Raw genomic sequence first — 9,931 nt, 5'->3', positions numbered from 1 at the left:
TTTAAAGTGTGAAATTTAAATTTTTATAGTTTTAAAGTTTGAATTTAAATTTTCAAACTTTTAAAATTTAAAGTGTGAAATTTAAATTTTTATAGTTTTAAAGTTTGAATTTAAATTTTCAAACTTTTAAAATTTAAAGTGTGAAATTTAAATTTTTATAGTTTTAAAGTTTGAATTTAAATTTTCAAACTTTTAAAATTTAAAGTGTGAAATTTAAATTTTTATAGTTTTAAAGTTTGAATTTAAATTTTCAAACTTTTAAAATTTAAAGTGTGAAATTTAAATTTTTATAGTTTTAAAGTTTGAATTTAAATTTTCAAACTTTTAAAATTTAAAGTGTGAAATTTAAATTTTTATAGTTTTAAAGTTTGAATTTAAATTTTCAAACTTTTAAAATTTAAAGTGTGAAATTTAAATTTTTATAGTTTTAAAGTTTGAATTTAAATTTTCAAACTTTTAAAATTTAAAGTGTGAAATTTAAATTTTTATAGTTTTATAGTTGTAAAGTTTATAATTTAAATTTAAATTTTAAAACTTTTAAAGTGTGAATTTAAACTTTTTATAGTTTTAAAGTTTGAAGTTTTGAACTTTGAATTTAAATTTTCAAACTTTTAAAGGGTGAAATTTAAACTTTTATAGTTTTAAAGTTTGAATTTAAATTTTCAAACTTTTAAAATTTAAAGTGTGAAATTTAAATTTTTATAGTTTTATAGTTTTAAAGTTTATAATTTAAATTTAAATTTTCAAACTTTTAAATTGTGAAATTTAAACTTTTATACTTTTAAAAGTTTGAAAGTTTGTATTTAAAACTTTAAAAGTATAAATTTTTAAGTGAAATGTTCCTAATTTTTTAATTTTAATAAAAAAATTATAATTTTAACGGTTGGACCCGGTTTCCGGTCCGGTCCGGTCCGGTCCGTTACCGGTCCGAGACGGGAACACGGAATTTTTTCCGGAATTACCGGTTCCGGTCCGTCCCGGTTCCGGCCCGTGGTGCCCGGTTCCGTTCCGGTTCCGGAACGTCCCGGTCCGGTAGTCTCGTTACCGGTCCCGTTGCCACCCTTAGACGAGTGTCATCATGTCTATTTTTGGGTCGTGACAAAATGGTACCAGAACCCCAAGTTCATAGGTCTCACATGTATACAAACCGAGTCTAAGTTGAGTCTTGAGGATGGGTACAAAGACATTTGTACTTATGTCCAGTATTGTGTTATCGCATGTTCTTTTGACAGATAGCGAGGAATGCAACTACTATTACTAGTGGTACAAGGGATGCAGTCCCCGAAATAGTTGTTGATACCCCAACTAGGGGTAGGGGTAGAGCCCGAGCTAGTGGTTGTTCCCATAGAACGACACTAGCTAGAGGTCGTGCCCATAGAGCAGCACCAACGAAGGGCGGTGCTATAGAGGTCTCTCTAGAGCCTCATATTGATGACTAGTAGGACCAGGTTCTTCCAGAGCTTGCAACCACACATTTGCTTCAGGATACATTATTGAGGGTGTTAAGTGTGCTTGAGAGCTTTACTCTGGGCGGTGGTACGACCAGCTTACCATAGGACTCTCAGACTAGAGTGGGGGCTTAAACCCCAGAGCGACAATAGGCTCTAGTTATTCAGGATTCCGTAGGGTAGCCACCAGTGGATCTTGTGGTTAGAAATGATCTTGCACTAGCAGTTGAGGGTCAAGGTGCACCGTTGGTTGTTGTGACAGAGGATGAGTAGCGTAGGTATGAGGAATTCCGGAAGATGGACCCACCTCAGTTACAAGGTGGGAATATGGAGGACGTTCATGAGTTTCTGACTACATGCCGAGAGTTCTTAGAGGTGGTTGGATTAGCTGAGTCACATGGGGTTCGGTATGCTACCCTCCAACTTCGTGGCCACCGAGAGAGTGGTAGAGAGTTTATTTAAGGTCTTTGCTAGTTGGATCTCCTCTAGTGAGGTGGGAGACATTTTCCAGTGCCTTTTGTGACTACTTCGTCCCTTGGAGCGTGAGAGGGGAAAGTCACTTGAGGTTTAAGAATTTGAAACAGAATAACTTATCTGTTGTAAAGTATGAGGCCCATTTTTTCTAATTGTCTAGGCATGCTTTGGCCATTATTCCAGACAAGACGGAGATGATCCGTAGATTTGTGAGGGGATTGACTTTCTCTATCCGATCAGTTCTATTCAAGGAATCTCGTGAGGGAGGATTCCTTCTAGTCCATTGTGGGAGCAACCAAGGTGGCAGAATTGATGGAGAGAGAGGAGTTTGGGGGACCCTAAGAGGGTTTGTACATCAGGTCAGTTTTCTGGTGCCTAATCTAGAGGCAGGGGATCACACAAAGGGAGTGGTTCCTTTTAGTATCGAGGACCCTTTCATACATATATGCCAATATACAAGGGTGGTCAGATACCTCGTGAGTCTTATAGCGTGGGTCAGGGCTTATACGATTCACAACAGTGACGTACATGACGAGGTAATTATAGTGCGTTTTCAGTATCCACCCAACATTTCCCAAATTAGAGGTTTTGCTTCATTTTACTACCTATTTATGTGGTTGATATCTTGATCACTGGCATAATCACTCAGCCCTTGAGGATGCAGCTTCTACGGATTGAGGTTATTCCCCGCTAGAATGAGCCAGGCGGGATGGGGGAGCGATCGAGCATGCAAAGGCGCAAGTCAATTTCTGGAACCAGTCCTCTAATTCCTCCACCGCCTCCCCCACATATATGGTGGATCATCAGCACCCACCCATGATCCCTAAACCAAAAGCAAAGGTTCCATCTTCTAGAATGTTCTCTTGCCTCTACTGTTCTCGCAAGTTTTGCACTTCTCAAGCTCTTGGAGGACACCAGAATGCTCATAAGCGTGAAAGAGCCGCTTCTCGTCGTAATATGTGCCATGGGTCAGTTTCGGGGTGGGGAGTGAAGAGAGACCGGAAGAATGATTCATTTGGATCGACGAGCTTTTTCAACCCAAAAACTAAGAATCCATGGAAATGTGTGGAGATCTCGATCACATGATGCGACAGTGTCCTTTCCAGAGAGGTCAGGGAGGACCCCGAGCTAATTCTTCATTTCATACTAGACCATCGGTACCATGGAGAAAAGGCTGAGGTAGAGTTCAGTCAGTAGATGAGGTAGATCTTTTGTTTTTGGTGCTGCAACTCAGTAGAGGTACCACATAGGTTGGAGGTGGCAGAGAGGGCTAGTGTTATGATTTCTGGGGAAGACCTAAGGATAAAGCGTCTGATGCAGTTATTGTAGGTAATGTCCCAGTCTTTTATCGACTACATTTGTGTTGTTTGATCCAGAGTCTACTTTCTCTTATGTGTCATCTTATTTTACTGTTGGGTTTGATATGATGTGTGATAACATGCCTGTACATATTCGTGTTTTTACATCCATGCGTGAGCCCTTAGTGGTGGATCGAGTGTATCAACCTTGTCTTGTTTTTTTAATGGAGTATGACACTTTTGTAGACTTGGTCATTCTAGTGATGGTAGACTTTGATGTTATCTTGGGTATGGATTGCGTTTTTCCTTATCATGTTATTCTTAATTGTAATGTTAAGACTGTGACCTTAGTAATGCCCAGTATTCTGATGGTTGAGTGGAAGGGTGCTAGTGGTTCTTACCCCTAAGCAAAGTTATCTCTTTCATCTATGCTCAGAGATGGGTGAAGAGAGGGTGTTTTTCCTATTTAGCCTTCATCTCTGACACTAGTGTTGAGCCACCTCCCATAGATTATATTCCCGTGGTCCAAAAGTTTCCAGATGTGTTCCCAACTGATCTTTTAGGTGTTCCTCCTGATAGAGATAATGACTTTCTATTGATTTAGAGCCGGGCACTAAGCCTATTTTGATTCCTCTCTAGCATATGGCTCCCGCAAAGTTGAAGGACAGCTACAAGATTTGTTGAGTAAGGAGTTCATTCTCCCTAGTGTTTAACCTTGGGGTGCCCCAATATTGTTTGTGAAGAAGAAGGATGGAATTATGAGAATATGTATGACTACATGTAGTTGAACAAAATAATAATGAAGAACAAGTATACTCTTCCGCGTATTGATGACTTATTTGATAAGCTTTAGGGAGCATCATCATTCTCTAAAATTGATTTGAGGTTCGGGTACCATCACTTGAATATTAGGTTATCAGATATCCTTAAGACAACATTTCGGACTCGGTATGGGCATTATGAGTTCCTAGTGATTTCCTTTGCTTGACTAACAACCTTGCAACTTTCATGGAATTGATGAACGGGGTGTTTCGACTATACCTAGATTCTTTAGTGATTTTCTTCATTAGTGATATTTTGGTGTACTCCAGGACTAAGGAGGACCATGTTCGACACTTCAAGGATTGTACTTCAGAGGTTGAGGGAAGAGAAGTTGTATGCCAAGTTCTCAAAGTGCGAATTCTGGCTTAATTCTTTAGCATTCTTGGGACTCATGGTGTCCAAGGAGGGTATTAAAGTAGATCAGACCAAGATTGAGGCAGTTAAAGGCTGGATGCGACTTACTTCTCCTACCAAGATTTGGAGTTTTTTGGGATTAATAGGCTATTACCGATGGTTTGTTCAGAGTTTCTCTACTATTGTAGCTCCGTTGACCACATTGACTTGAAAAGATATGGGTTTTCAGTGGTTCCATGAGTATGAGGAGAACTTTCAAAAGCTCAAGACTTTGTCGACTTCGGCCCGTGTGTTGAATCTAGCTGAGGAGGGTGTGGACTTTACTGTCTATTGTGATGCTTTAGGAGTCGGTTTGGGTGGTGCTTTGATGCAGAAATGGAAGGTGATTTCTTATGCTTCTAGGCAGTTGAAGGCTCATGAAAAGAACTACCCTACTCATGATTTGGTGTTAGCAACCGTGGTCTTTGTGCTTAAGTTATAGCGTCACTATTTGTATGGGGTGCATTGTGAGATCTTCACCGATCACTAAAGTCTTTAATATATTGGGGCAATGTAGATGGCTTGAGTAAGAAGACTCCTGGCATGAGAAATCTTGCCACAATTAGTACTGAAGAGAGACCGTTGGCTAGAGACATTCAAAGATTAGCTAATAGTCTTTTCCAGTTGTGGATTTTAGAGTAGAGTGGTGGCATGGTTACTTTTATTGAGGCTCGATCTTTCTTAGTCAAGTAGATCTGTGAGCACCAATTTGATGATGAGAAGTTCTGTCTCATTCGAGGCAAAATGTTGAGAGGGGAAGCCAAAGAGGTTATCCTTGATTCTGATGGTGTCTTGAAGAACAGAGGCATGATTTGTGTGCCCAATATGGGTGAGTTGATTAGATTGAGTCTAGAGGAGACCTATTGTTCTGGATATTCCATCCACCTAGAAGTGGCAAAGATGTATCATGATCTGAGTCAGCATTACTGGTGGTGTGGAATGAAGAGGGATATTGCATTGTTTTTAGGTGTTTGGCTTTCAAACAGGTCAAGTGTGAGCACTATTGGCCCGAGCGTATATCTCAGAGGATGATTATTTTTACTTGGAAGTAGGAGCAGATCATTATGGATTTTATTGTAGGTTTTCCTACCACAACGAGTGGTTCTGACTCCATTTTGGTTGTTGTTGACAGGCTGACCAAGTTTAGCCACTTTATTTCGGTTCAGGTGCAGTATACGACATATATGTTAGCCGAACTTTATATTAGTCAGATTATGCGATTACATGGAGTCCCCATTTTTATTGTCTCTAATCAATGTTTACTGTTCACTTCCCATATTTGGAAGGCATTACAACATTGTTCGAGTACTCGGTTAGATATGAGTACAACGTTTCACCCTCAGACAGATGGAAAGTCTGAGTGAGGTGTTAGAGGACATGCTCTGAGCTTGTGTGATAGATCTTCGTGCTAGATGGGATCGACATTTTCCCTTAACAGAGTTTTCCTATGACAACAATTATCACTCTAGTATTCAGATGGCTCCATTTGAGGCGTTGTATGGCAGATGGTGTAGATCTCTGATCGGTTTGATTCAATGGAGATGGACTCTTTGGATACCGACTTGCTTAGAGATGCTATGGAGAAGGTCCGTATGATTCAGGATAGATTGTTGACAACCTAGAGTTGACATAAGAGTTACGTAGATAAAAGGGTCTAAGCACTAGAGTTTATGGAAGGCGATCATGTTTGGCTTAGAGTGTCACACATGAAGGGTGTTATGTGGTTCGGAAATAAAGGCAAACTTAGCCCTCGATTCCCCGGTCTATTTGAGATTTTGGGACGAGTTGGAGAGATGAACTATAAGTTGGCCTTGCCACCTAGTTTGTCAGTTGTTCATCTTGTGTTTCATCTCTCCATGCTTCAGAACTACATACCGAATGAGTCCCATGTTTTTTCTCTTGATTCAATTGAGTTGGGTCCAGACTTATAGTTTGAGGAGGAGCATATCACCATTTTGGATAGGTAGGTCCGAAATATTAGGACCAATGAGATTACTTCAAGGAAGGTGCAGTGGAAGCACCGATCCGTTTGTAAGACGACTTGGGAAGCAGTGTCCGATATGTGTGCCAGATATCCTCAGTTTTTTGAAGCTTTAGGTACTTTCTCTTACTTTATGTTCGAGGACGAACATGGGTTTGAGTGGTCGATAATGTAATGATCCCAAAGGTCATTTTGGACAATTTTGAACTATTCGTTCAACTAAAGTTAATTAATTGACGGTTATTTATTAAATAACAAATTTTAGTTAATGCTTAATGGGTAAAGTTTATAATTTATTTAATATCATATACCACTTGACCCATATAGGAAAATAAATTATTAGGGTTGAGAATTTGGGTCATAATTTAAGAAAAAAAAGTAAAAATTCCACGAGACTTACATATGGCGTCAACACGAAGTGGCATCGTCTTCAGGTAAAGGTTTCAAAAAATTCCATTTTTTGCTTCGGTACATAACGTGGTCACTTGGAGTTGGAGGATAATGGATTTATTATATTGTATTTGGATGCAATTAATGAAGTTAAGTTTTCTTAACTGATGGATAGTTATAATTGGACGGCAAATTTTAAAATTTAGGTTAATGTAATCATGAGATGATGATGGTTTGATAAGGATGCGATAGATATTAATTAATATTTTCATTTAGAAGTTATTTTGTCATTACTTTGGGTAGTATGCCAAGCTTCTAGTGGAGTATCATTATGCATCAATGACCTATGATAATTTAGTTTTTGATTTTTTTGGAGTAATTTAGACTTAATCCTAGGCTTAAAATTTAGGAAGATGATACTTAATGTATTGGTTGGCATCATGAATTAGGAACTGGATTATAGTAATATGAGTGTAGTTAATTTAGAAATCTTATCGTAATTATTTATGTGAATAGGTTGCATTTATTCGGAAGTCCAACAAAAGGGAAAGACTCAAGTCTCAGAGTAATTGCTCGATTGTTTGAGGCAAGTGGATTTCTTGACCCTTGTTAAGTGTATAAAATCGTGTATTTCCTTGTGGTATGTGTTGGGGAATAATGGGACTTGGTGATGGATTTACTTGAATAATTCTAATGATTAAAAGGGATAATAAAAGGCAATGTGAAGGAAATAATATTACCCAAGGTAATAATATATGCACAAGTGAAAGACCCAACAATGGTTATATATAAGAAACTTATTAATCTACAAATAGTAGGTAGGAGGATTTATTCAATAACTCAATGACTCTTGTAATTTTTGTACATTGAAGGCACCCCTATTTATAATACTAACAACCAAAGTAAACTAGGACTAGGAACCTATAAAACTAACAAATCCTAATTAAACATAAATAAGAAAATACCATAAATAATAAATCCTATACTAGTAAGGAATTCTAAACTACCAAGGAATCCTAAACTACTTAGGAATCCTATTCTTGATTTATTTCCTACTTAGCCTTCCTTAAAGTAAGATCTTCAAATGTGACCATGCCTAGCATCTTCTTCAAGTTTATGAACAACTCCAATTTTAATGGCTTTGTGAATATATCAACAATTTGTTCTTCGGTCTTGCAATATTCAATCATTATCTATTTATCTTGGACCAAGTCACGAATGAAGTGCCATTTGATGTCAATGTGTTTGCTACGGCCATGAAAAACTGGATTCTTTGTTAATGCAATTGCAGACTGGCTATCACAAAATATTTTTGTAGGACTATCTTGCTTGTGTTGAAGAAATCCAATTATTCTTCTCAACCATAATGCTTGTGTAGAACTATTTGTTGCGGCAATATACTCTGCTTCAGCAGTTCATAAAGCAACAACTTGTTGTTTCTTTGAAGTGCATGAAAATACACTAGATCCCAAATAAAATGCATAGACAGAAGTACTTTTTCTTGCATCATATCACCGGCCCAATCACTATCAGCAAATCCAACAAGATTACTATCATTAGTCTTTGAATAAAATATGCCATCAGAGTGTGTACCTTGAATATATCTCAAAATTCTCTTGGCGGCTTGTAAGTGAGATTGACGTGAAAACTCCAAAAATCTGCTAATTAATCCAACTCCATAAGTAATATCAGGCCTTGTAGAAGTCAAGTATCTTAGACTCCCTACCAATTTTTTAAAATATGTAGCATCAACAAAATCACCAGTTCCATCTTTGGTCAACTTCAATTTCTCTTCAATAGGAGTCAAGATTGGTTTGGCTTTGTCTATATTAAATCTTTTCAAAATGTCACTCGCATATTTTTTCTTAGAGATAAAGATTCCTTATTTCAATTGAGAAACTTCAATGCCAAGAAAATAAGACATTAATCCCAAATCAGTCATCTCAAATTCGCTAGTCATAGCCTCCGTAAACTCAGAAATTAGTTTAGGATTATTGCCAGTAAGTATTAAATCATCCACGTATAAGCACACAATGAGGTCTCCATCAGTATTGGATTTTATGTATAGTGTATGCTCATAAAGACATCTATGAAAACCATGTCCCATAAAGTAAGAATCAATGCGAGTATACCAAGCTCTTGGACCTTGTTTCAACCCATACAATGCCTTCTTCAACTTGTAAACTTTATTTTCTAAACCTTTTTGGACATATCCCATAGGCTGCTCAACATACACTTCTACCTCAAGAACACCATTCAAGAAAGCAGATTTAACATCCAATTGATGTATTTTCCAACATTTATTCACAGCAAGAGAAATGATCATTTGAATAGTATCAACAGGAGCAAATACCTCAAAATAATCAATACCTACCTTCTGTTTGTATCCTTTAACAACTAATCTTGCCTTAAAGTGATCTACTTCTCCAGATGGTTTGTATTTGGTTTTGTATTCCCACTTGACTCCAATTTGTTGTTTTGAAGGCGGTAAATCTGTCAACTCCCAAGAGTGATTTTTCTCAATTGCATAAATTTCTTCATCCATTGCATTCATCCTATTATCATCTTTGGCAGCTTCCTCAAAAGTAATTGGTTCACAATCGGCAAATAGTGCAAAGTTCACAATATCTTCATTGGACAAATTTTTATTATTGTCAACAACATAATCTTGTAAACGGGCTGGTAGTTGGCGATTTCTTTGTGGACTAATCAATGTTACTGTTTGAACAGGATGAGCTACTTGTTCCTCTTGATATCTTCTTGAACTTCCTTCCTCCATAGTTGAAACTACTGGTTAAGACCTAGGCAACTCAAATTTTTTCTTTGACCATTCCCAAGTAATGTATTCATCAAAAGTTACATGTTTACTAATAATTACTTTCCCTATATCTGGATTAAATAACTTGTAACCTTTTGTCTCATGACTGTAGCCAATAAAGATACATTTTTCTGCCTTATCATCTAATTTCTTTCTCAAAACATAAGGAACATGAGTACAAGCAAGACAACCAAACACTTTTAGATGAGAGATATTTGGTTTCTTACTAGTCCAAACTTCTTGTGGAGTTTCCAAAATTGGATCGAGTTGGACATCTGTTTAGAACATAAATCGCACATGAGACAAC

Source organism: Solanum tuberosum, unplaced genomic scaffold (assembly GCF_000226075.1).
Source record: "Solanum tuberosum cultivar DM 1-3 516 R44 unplaced genomic scaffold, SolTub_3.0 scf00231, whole genome shotgun sequence".
NCBI lineage: Eukaryota > Viridiplantae > Streptophyta > Magnoliopsida > Solanales > Solanaceae > Solanum > Solanum tuberosum.
This window is presented reverse-complemented; position numbering follows the sequence as displayed.